This window comes from Phascolarctos cinereus, unplaced genomic scaffold (genome assembly GCF_003287225.1).
Source record: "Phascolarctos cinereus isolate Bilbo 61053 unplaced genomic scaffold, phaCin_HiC Scaffold_1;HRSCAF=81, whole genome shotgun sequence".
NCBI lineage: Eukaryota > Metazoa > Chordata > Mammalia > Diprotodontia > Phascolarctidae > Phascolarctos > Phascolarctos cinereus.
The window spans coordinates 180,490,558-180,500,629 of record NW_027555514.1 but is presented as its reverse complement, the minus strand read 5'-3'; positions in this window follow the sequence as shown (position 1 = coordinate 180,500,629).

Below are 10,072 nucleotides of genomic sequence, written 5' to 3'. Positions count from 1 at the left end.
GTTTGAGTAGGCAATATAACAGGCTATTAGTGGTAGACCTAATGCATATCCTAGCCAGCCATATATTCATCTTCAATATTTTCCCTTCATGATTGATTACATGATCTATCTGTCCCTTATTAAAGCTTGGCTAGACCTAGAAGTTTTTTTTCCCTTTTTTAAATAACTGGAACTCTAGTTTTCCTATTTCCCTCTAAATCAATGGAGGTGGATTAAGGGACAGCACTTATTGATGTCATGGTAGGACCTAAAAAGAAATTTGCAAACTTTAAAGTACCTATAAATGCTAGCTATAATCACCACCACCACCATCATCATTATTATTATTTCTTCAATTTTCTGACAAACACAGATTAAGTCCTTTCCTAACCTGCTGTTTGAAATTTTCTACGGCCAAAAAAAAAAAAGTCTTAACCCCCCCCCCCCCCCCCCCGCCGGCTAAACTGGCAATCAGCCTCTCCAGAGTTAGGTAGGCTGAGGATGAGACATATGTAGTCTGTTACCAGACCTGGACTTCATCTTCATTTTCATCTTGCTAGCTCTTGCTGGGGCTTGTACTCCATTATGATAGTTTTTGAGAACCAAAAGTCACCTCCACATCATGGTGGAACAGAGATATAGTGATTTAGTGGAATTTTCCACAGCATTTTATTGAAGTTTTTCAAAAAAATAATGTTAAAATGATGCAAACAGCTTAAAACTACAATGAAATGTGTACACACACATACACACACACACACACGTGCGCGCACACACACATGTATAATACAACGAAATGTTATAATGAAAATCAAACTGAAAAGCATTGATGTGCTTAGGGTGAACTGATCTTTGGGCAGACTTGCTACCAAATTGTAACTCTGATGTCTATTTGTGTTGAAGACAATGACTGCAAAATGCAAATTCTGACATGTCCTAATGAAGTGGAAAGGTTTGCTTAGAGCAGCGCTTCTTACCCTGAGTTCTATGAATTCCCCAAAGGGCCTCTCAATAGATTTCAGGGGGTATGTGAACTTGAATGTGGTTAAAAAATACATATTTATTTTTACCAGCTTCTAACTAAAATGTAATATTTATTTATATTATGAACATAGATAATAAATATTATTCTGAGAAGGAATTCATATGCTTCATCATACTGCCAAAGGGGTACATTATGCAAAAGAGTCTAAGAACCCCTGGCTTTGAGTATGGTGGATCTAGAAATGAACTGCCTGTCTATTTTCTAGTCTAAAGCAACATAACATTCACTTAATCATCCAAGGGCCAGACTAGTTCATCACCTAGGCAAAGGTTAGTCTGAATGTTTTTGACCTCAGACCAGCTCCTTTGCCAATAAAGACAGTTGTCTATGGCATAGAAGGCTGGCAACTTGCATGGGTAAAGAGAATTCCTTTATCTGGTGAAATTATTAGTTGAGAATTGAAAAATTTTCAAAGTTTCAGTAGTATTGTAGAATTTAATTTCAATTAACTATTTTGAAGTGTTTTTTTTTTTAACTGGCCGTGTGAAGCCCATTTTAGAAGTGGGTAAAAAAAAAAGTTGCCACAAAACATATGATAGTCAGGATACCTGAACATGTTCTGAATCAGAGAGAGCTAGGGCCCTAACTCTTCCAACATATATTTCTAGAAGGAGGCTCACCAAGACCCAACATGTACTGGCATCAGGTATATTACACTGCTGTAAGGGGTGGGCCCTCATTAATCAGTTCCCCATTATACATGAATGACTTCATTTTAAATATAAACCTGCATTTCAGTGTAACTGGGCAGTCATGTACAAACACCACTTTTTTTTTTCTACCCTATTTCTTGTGTAAGGCCAGACAAAAGACAAACAGAAGTCTCTGTCTGGGACCCCAGAGCCAAAAACTGATTAGCAAATTAGGAAATCTCCATTTCCTCTCATAGAATATAGCAAAATGATCCTGAGGCCAATGGCAGCCTGTTTGTAAATTAAGTATGACCATAGGTTTTCTATATTCTATATAAAGCCCTAAGGCCCATTTTTATGGGCTAACCATTGCTTCTCCATGCCACAACTTCTAATCCAGGATCAAAGAAAAAAAATTTTTTTTTATTAACTTGTGCCCTTAAGTACAACAGGGGGGCTTTTAGCACAACATGAGCATTGACAGTAATTATATGATTACAGGAATCAGAAAGGAAGGTGAATCATGCATGAGTTTGAGGCAAAAAGGACTATGATCTCTTTGTACATTAGTAGAAGTACCAGAAAATAGTTCTGGCTAGTGGTGAGGAACCACCTGAAATAACTTTGGGAATGTTATATGACCAATTAATTGCAGACTAGGAGAAAACAGATTTGGCTGGATATTTTTAACTTCCAGAAAATAACTGTATTTTATATTTTCTTTCTTATCTGGCCTTCAATCTGGAAAAAAAGAAAAAAAAGTACTTTGACTATTTGTCTTAATTACAATAAATGTATAGTCAACTTCTAAGTGTAAATTTACCCTTGAGAGGTAGTGTGGTATGAAGAAGTATAATGCTATAGAAGTGATGGCAACTCTGTTCTATTTAACATCTATTTGTTATTCATTTAGCTAAAGAATGTCAGAGTCATGATTTGTACCAGGTCTCCTGACTGTAGGGCCATCACTCTTTCTTGTGTGCCATGTTGCTTTCTAGATGATTTCAATTCAGCAACCATGTAAGTCTTTCTAAATTGAAAGATTTATCCCTTTTCCTTTGGGAAAATATGAATCTAATGTAGCATATTTAGATATGAAAAACAATTCTGTCTAGGCTGATGCCTTTCATGAATCAGAGAAGTAAAACTAAGAGGAGAAACAGGAAAGACATGCAGGAGAGTGAAAAGGAAACAACAAAGGAGGGGGGGAAAGTTTTTATTGTCCCTAATATATGCCAAGTACTGTGCTAAGTGCTTTATAAATAGTATATCATTTGATCCTCACAGCCACCCTGGTTAGGTAGGTGCTATTATTGTTCCAATTTAAAAGTTGAGGAAATTGAGGCAGAAAGAGATTAAGTGACTTGCCCAGGGTCATACAGCTAGTTGGTATGTGAGGCAGGAGTGGGATGAAGAAGTTAATTAGAAGTATGAGTATATGCCAAAGGTAGATATATTAGGGAAATGCAACATTCTAAGTTATCAGATGTGTATTTCATCCTCTTCAGCGTAGACAATTGGGACTTAACTGTAGATGGATCATGATATCTAGCATTGTGGATACACCAGTATAGCAAGTAGGCCACGCATTTGTATATTCATTTATATCTGTTTGATGACTTTCACAATTTTGAATTTCCTTTGCTCCTGTAGATTATCTAAAAACATACTTTATCTACCATCCTTAAAAAAACCCAGAACCCTCACTTGGTCTTACCATTCCTGCCAGCTATCATCCTGTATCTTTTATTACCTTCTTGAAAATGTCATAGACAAGTTGTACCTCCCTTTCATCTCTCCCTTACTTCTAAGTCCTCCACAGGCTTCCTATCTTATCATGCTACTGACACTGATCTCTCCAAAGTCACCAATGATCTCTTAACTGCCAAGCCTAATGGCCTTTTCTGAAGATTGGTTTCTCTTGTGCCCTCTGAAGCCTTTGACACTGTTGACTCCCCTCTTCTGAACATTCTCTTCTTTAGGTTGGTGGAGCACTGGTCTCTTGTGTCTCCTCTTACCTATATGAAAACTCCGTTGTTCTTTTTTTGCTGGTTCTTTCTTTCCAATACTTCGTAAAATCCCACCTTCTATGAGAAACCTTCCCTAATCCTTTTGAATGCTAGAACCTTTCCTCTGTTGATTATCTTCAATTTATCCCGTATATATCTTTTTTGTGTACAATTGATTTTATTGTTTCCAACATTAGACTGAGCTCCTTAAAAAACAGTGACCATGTTATGCCTTTGTGAGTATGTCAAACATTTAGTGCAGTGGCTGGTACATAATAGGCACTTAATAAATGCTTATTGATTGACAGGCCGCATTCTGTAACCATCCCTAAAGGATCTGTCCTGGGTCTTATTTTATAGTTTATATAATATTGCTTGGTGATCTCATCTCCTCCAGGGGGTTCAATGAGCATCTATGTGAATGATTCCTGAATCTATATATTCAGTTGTAACTTCTCTCCTGAGTTCAAGTGTTACATAATCAACCTCCTTTTGGACATCTCAAACTGGATATCCTTGAGATATCTCAAATTTATCATGTTCAAAACAGAAATCATTTTTCCACTCAAAGCCTTCTCCCCTCTTCCAAACATCTCTATTACTGCAGAGGGCATCACCATTCTCCCAATGACAGGTTTGAAATGTTTGTCTGATTCTTGACTTCCCTTTTGCATATAACTATATTCAATCTGTTGTCAAGTCTTGTTGATTCTACCTTCAAAATATCTCTTTTTTATATCCCTTTCCCTCCATTCCCACAGCTACTACCATCTCTCATCACCTTATGCCTGGACTTTTTTTTTTTCATAAATTAATTTATTTTAGTTTTCAACATTCACTTCCATAAGATTTTTTTAAAATTTTTTTCATTTTTAACATATGTATTTAAAACTTTGGGTTAAAATTTTCTCCCTTCCTCTCTCCCTACCCACCCTCATTGAAAAGGCAAGCAGCTCGATACAGGTTATAGATGTATAGTCATGCAAAGCACTTTCATAGTAGTCCTGTTGTGAAAAACTAAGTATATTTCCCTTTATCCTATCCTACCCCCCATTTGCTCTAGTCTCTCTTTTGACCCTGTCCCTCCTCAGAATTGTTTGCTTTTGATTATCCCCTCGCTCAATCTGCTCTCCCCTCTATCAACCCTGTGATCTCTTGTCCCTTCCCCCCTTATTTTCCTGTAGGGTAAAATATATTTCCATACCCCATTGTGTATGTTATTCCCTCCTTAGCCAAATCCTATAAGATTCACTCATTCCCTTTCACCATCCTCTTTTTCCCCTCCACTGCAAAAGCCTTTTCTTGTCTGTTTCATGTGAGATAATTTACCCCATTCTACTTCTCCCTTTCTCCTTCTCCCAGTATAATCCTCTCTCACCCCTTAATTTTATTTTCTAGATATCACCCCTTCATCTTCAACTCACCCTGTGCCCTCTATCTATAGATACCTACATATCATTTTTTCCTTCCTACTACCCTAATACTGAGAAAGGACTCATGAGTTACAAATATCATCTTTCCAGGCAGGAATGTAAACAGTTCAACATTAATAAGTCTTTTATGATTTCTCTTTCCTGTTTACCTCTTCCATGTTTCACTTGAGTCTTGTATTTGAAAGTCAAATTTTCTATTCAGCTCTGGTCTTTTCCTCAGGAATGCTTGAAAGTCCTATTTCATTGAATGACCATTTTTTACCCTGAAGGATTATACTCAGTTTTGCTGGGTAGGTGATTCTTGGTTGTAGTCCTATCTCCTTTGCCCTCTGTAATATCATACTCCATAGCCTCTGGTCCCTTAATGTAGAGGCTGCTAAATCTTGTGTTATCCTGATTGTGTTTCCACAATACTTGAATTGTTTCTTTCTGGCTGCTTGCAATATTTTCTCCTTGAGCTGGGAACTCTGGAATTTGGCTACAATATTCCTAGGAGTTTTCCTTTGGGGATCTCTTTCAGGAGGTGATCAGTGGAGTCTTTCAATTTCTATTTTGCCCTCTGGTTCTAAAATATCAGGGCAGTTTTCCTTGATAATTTCTTGAAAGATGATGTCTAGGCTCTTTTTTTGATCATGGCTTTCAGATAGTTCAATAATTTTTAAGTTCTCTCTCCCGGATCTATTTTCCAGGTCAGTTGTTTTTCCAGTGAGATATTTTACATTCTCTTCCATTTTTTCATTCTTTTGGACTAATGTTACAGTGCCTTTATCTCTCAAATTGTCACTAGCTTCCAATTTCTCCATTCTAATTTTTAAGTATTTTCTTCAGTAAGCTTTTGGACTTCCTTTTCCATTTGGCCAATTTTGCTTTTTAGGGCATTCTTCTCCTCATTGGCTTTTTGGACCTTTTTTGCCATTTGGGTTAGGCTATTTATTAAGGTTATTTTTTTAAGGCAATTGGGGTTAAGTGACTTGCCCAGGGTCATACAGCTAGTAAGTGTCAAGTGTTTGGTCTGAGGCCAGATTTGAACTCGGGTCCTCCTGACTTCAGGGCTGGTGCTCTATCCACTGTGCCACCGAGCTGCCCCTAGGGTGTTATTTTCTTCAGTATTTTTTTGGGTCTCCTTTAGCATCACTCTCAGTTTTTCCTCTACTTCTCTTACTTGCTTCTCAAAATCCTTTTTGAGTTCTTCCATAGCCCAGGACCAATTCATATTTTTCTTAGAGGCTTTGGATGAAGGAGCTTTGGCTTCATTGTCTTCTTCTGGTTGTATGTTTCGATCTTCTTTGTCACCAAAGTAAGATAATATAATCTGACTGGTTTTGCGCTGCTTGCTTATGATCCTGGCCAATTACTTGAGTTATAAGCTCTTCGTTGAGGTAGGAGTCTTGTTTCCGGTGTGGAGAATGTTCTGTCCCAAGCTTCAGGGGTTTGGTGCAGCTGTTTTCAGAGATGCTTCTAGAGACCTGTAAATTTTCAGTTCTTCCAAGGTGCTATGATCAAGAGCAAGGCGTTTCCTCTTTTCCTGTCCTGTGCTCTGGTCTATGAGTGACCACAAGCACTCTTTTCTTTCTTGGAACTGTGAGATTTTTTTCCCCACAGCCACTACCAGCTCCACCACGCCAGCACTCCTCCTTACCCCAGAACCAGCACCCAGAACTGTGACCCAGATCCAAGCACAGGCAAAGCAAGAGAATCCTGCACCAGCAGAGATACCTGCAGTCCCCACTCTGATCAGCCACCCGATTCCCCCTCAGTCTGTGGGCCTGAAGCTCAGGAGTGAGCCACCACCCCGGGGCTAGCTCAGGAACTGGGGCTGAAACCCCACGCTCCTCTCTTGCCACCACAGAAACAGACTTTTCCCACTGACCTTCTAAGTTGTCTTAGACGTTCATGGGTTGAGGAGTCTGGAAACTGGCACAGCTGCCTATGATTCAGTCCTCTGAGGCCTGCTCCAGGTTCACTTTGGACTGCGCACCCACACTGCACCGCACTCTGCTGCCAGCTTGGCGCGATATACCTTTTTGCTCAATCATCCAGGTTGTTTTGGGCTGGAAATTTGTTTCACTCCATCTTTTTGTGGGTTCTGCTGCTTTAGAATTTGTTTAGAGCCATTTTTTATAGGTATTTGGGGGGCTTGGGGGAGAGCTCAAGCAAGTCACTGCTTTTACTCCACCATCTTGGCTCTGCCCTCCCTAAGATTTTGAGTTTTGTTTTCTCCCTCTCTCTCCCCTCCTTTCTCCCCAAGATGGCATGCAATCTCATATAGGCTTTACATAAAGATTCATGTCAAACATATTTTCATATTAGCCATGTTGTAAAGATGAATTAGAGCCAATGGGAGGAACCACGAGAAAGAAAAAAATGAAACAAAACCACAAAATGAAGAAGACCAAATAGCATACTTCCATCTGCATTCAGACTCCAAAGCTCCTAATTTTACCTTAACTTAATCCTCTAAAGGCCCTTAATTATGCCCAGGATCAACATAAAAGGCTCCCTCCTACTTTTCTTTCTTTTCTTTTTCTTTTCTTTTTAATTTATGGGATAAAACAAGCATTTCCATAATGCAGCATAATTTTTAAAAATGATTGCAAATCTATTATGTACAACTTGCTATTTCTTTTTTTGGTTATATTTTATTTTTTAAAATTAATTAATTTATTCTTAGTTTTTAACATTCACCTCCACATGATTTTGAGTTCTAAATTTTCTCCCCATCTCTCCCCTCCCTCCACCCCAAGATGGCATGCACTCTAAATATCCCTTCACCAAGTCTGCCCTCCCTTCTATTGCCCATTCCTTCTCTTATCCCCTTTCCCCTTCTATTTTCCTCTAGGGCAGGATGGATTTCTATACCCCATTGCCTGTATATTTTATTTCACACTTGCATGTGAAAACAATTTTTAACATTTTGTAATTTTGAATTCCAAATTCTCTCCCTTCTTCCCTCCCCACCCACCCTCATTGAGAAGGCAAGCAACTTGATATAGGTTATACATGAATAGTCATTCAAAACAATTCCATAATAGTCATGTTGTGAAAAACTAACTATATTTCCCTTTGTCCTATCCTGCCCCCTGTTTATTCTATTCCCTCTTTTGACCCTGTCCCTCCTCAAAAGTGTTTGCTTCTGATTACTCCCTTCCATAATCTGCTGTCCCCTCTATCATTCCCCTGCTCTTTTATCCCCTTCCTCCCTATTTTCCTGTAGGGTATGATAGCTTTCCATGCCCAGTTGAGTGTGTATGTTATTCCCTCCTTAAGCCAAATCCAAAGAGAATAAGATTCATTCCCTCTCACCTTCCCCTGTTTCCCCTCCACTGTAAAAGCCTCTTCTTGTCTGTTTTATGTGAGATAATTTACCCTATTCTACCTCTCCCTTTCTCCTTCTTCCAGTATAATCCTTTCTCACTCCTTAATTTTATTTTCCAGATATCACCCCTTCATCTTCAACTCACCCTGTGCCATCTATCTATCTATCTATCTATCTATCTATCTATCTATCTATCTATCTATCTATCTACATACATACATAAAATAATTTTTTCCCTCCAACTACCCTAATGCTGACAAAGGTCTGATGAGTTACAAACATCATCTTTCCATGCAGGAATGCAAACAGTTCAACTTTAATAAGTCCCTTATGATTTCTCTTTCATGATTATCTTTTTCTGCTTCTCTTGAGTCTTGCTTTTGAAAGTCAAATTTTGTATTCAGCTCTGAACTTTTCATCAAGAATGCTTGAAAGTCCTCTATTTCATCGAATGTCCATTTCCCCCCCGAAGGATTATACTCAGTTTTGCTGGGTAGATGATTCTTGGTTTTAATCCTAGCTCCTTTGACCTCAGGAATATCATATTCCAAGCCCTCTCATCCGTTAATATAGAAGCTGCTAAATCTTGCGTTATCCTGATTGTATTTCCATAATACTTGAATTGTTTTTTTCTGGCTGCTTGCAATATTTTCTCCTTGAGCTGGGAACTCTGGAATTTGGCTATCATATTCCTAGGAGTTTTCCTTTGGGGATCTCTTTCAGGAGGTGATTGGTGGTTTCTTTCAATTTCTATTTTACCTTCTGGTTCTAGTATATCAGGACAGTTGTCATTGATAATTTTTTGAAAGATGATGTCTAGGTTCTTTTTTAGATCATGGCTTTCAGTTAGTCCAATAATTTTTAAATTATGTCTCCTGGATCTATTTTCCAGGTCAGTTGTTTTTCCAATGAGATATTTCATATTGTCTTCTATTTTTTTTTTCCCATTCTTTTGGTTTTGCTTTATAATTTCTTGATTTCTCATGAAGTCATTAGCTTCCATTTGCTCCATTCTAATTTTAAAGGAATTATTTTTTTCGGTGAGATTTTGGACTTCCTTTTCCATTTTGGCCAATTCTGCTTTTTAAGGCATTCTCCTCATTGACTTTTTGGACCTCTTTTACCATTTGGTGTAGTCTGTTTTTTTAAGGTATTATTTCCTTTAGTATTTTTTTGGGTCTCCTTTAGCAGGCTGTTGACTTGTTTTTCATGATTTTCTTTTATCAGTCCCATTTCTCTTCCCATTTTTTTCCCTAGTTCTCTTACTTGCTTCTCAAAATCCTTTTTGAGCTATTCCATGGTTGGGATCAATTCCTATTTTTCTTGGATGCTTTGGATATAGGAGTTGACTTTGTTGTCTTCTTCTGGTTGTATGTTTTTATCTTCTTGGTCACCAAAGTAAGATTCTATAGTCTTGAGTTTTTTTGAGTTGTTTGCTCATGTTCCCAGGCAATTACTTGACTTTTTAACCCTTTGGTAAGGTTCCGCCCTGCTTCCAGTGTTGAGGATGTACTGTCACAAGCTTCACGGATTTTGTGTAGCTGTTTTCAGAGACACTTCTAGGAACCTATGAATTTTCAGTTCTTCTGGTGGTATGATCAAAGGAGAGGTGTTTACTCCTTTCCTGTCCTGTCCTTTGGTCTATGAGTGACCACAAG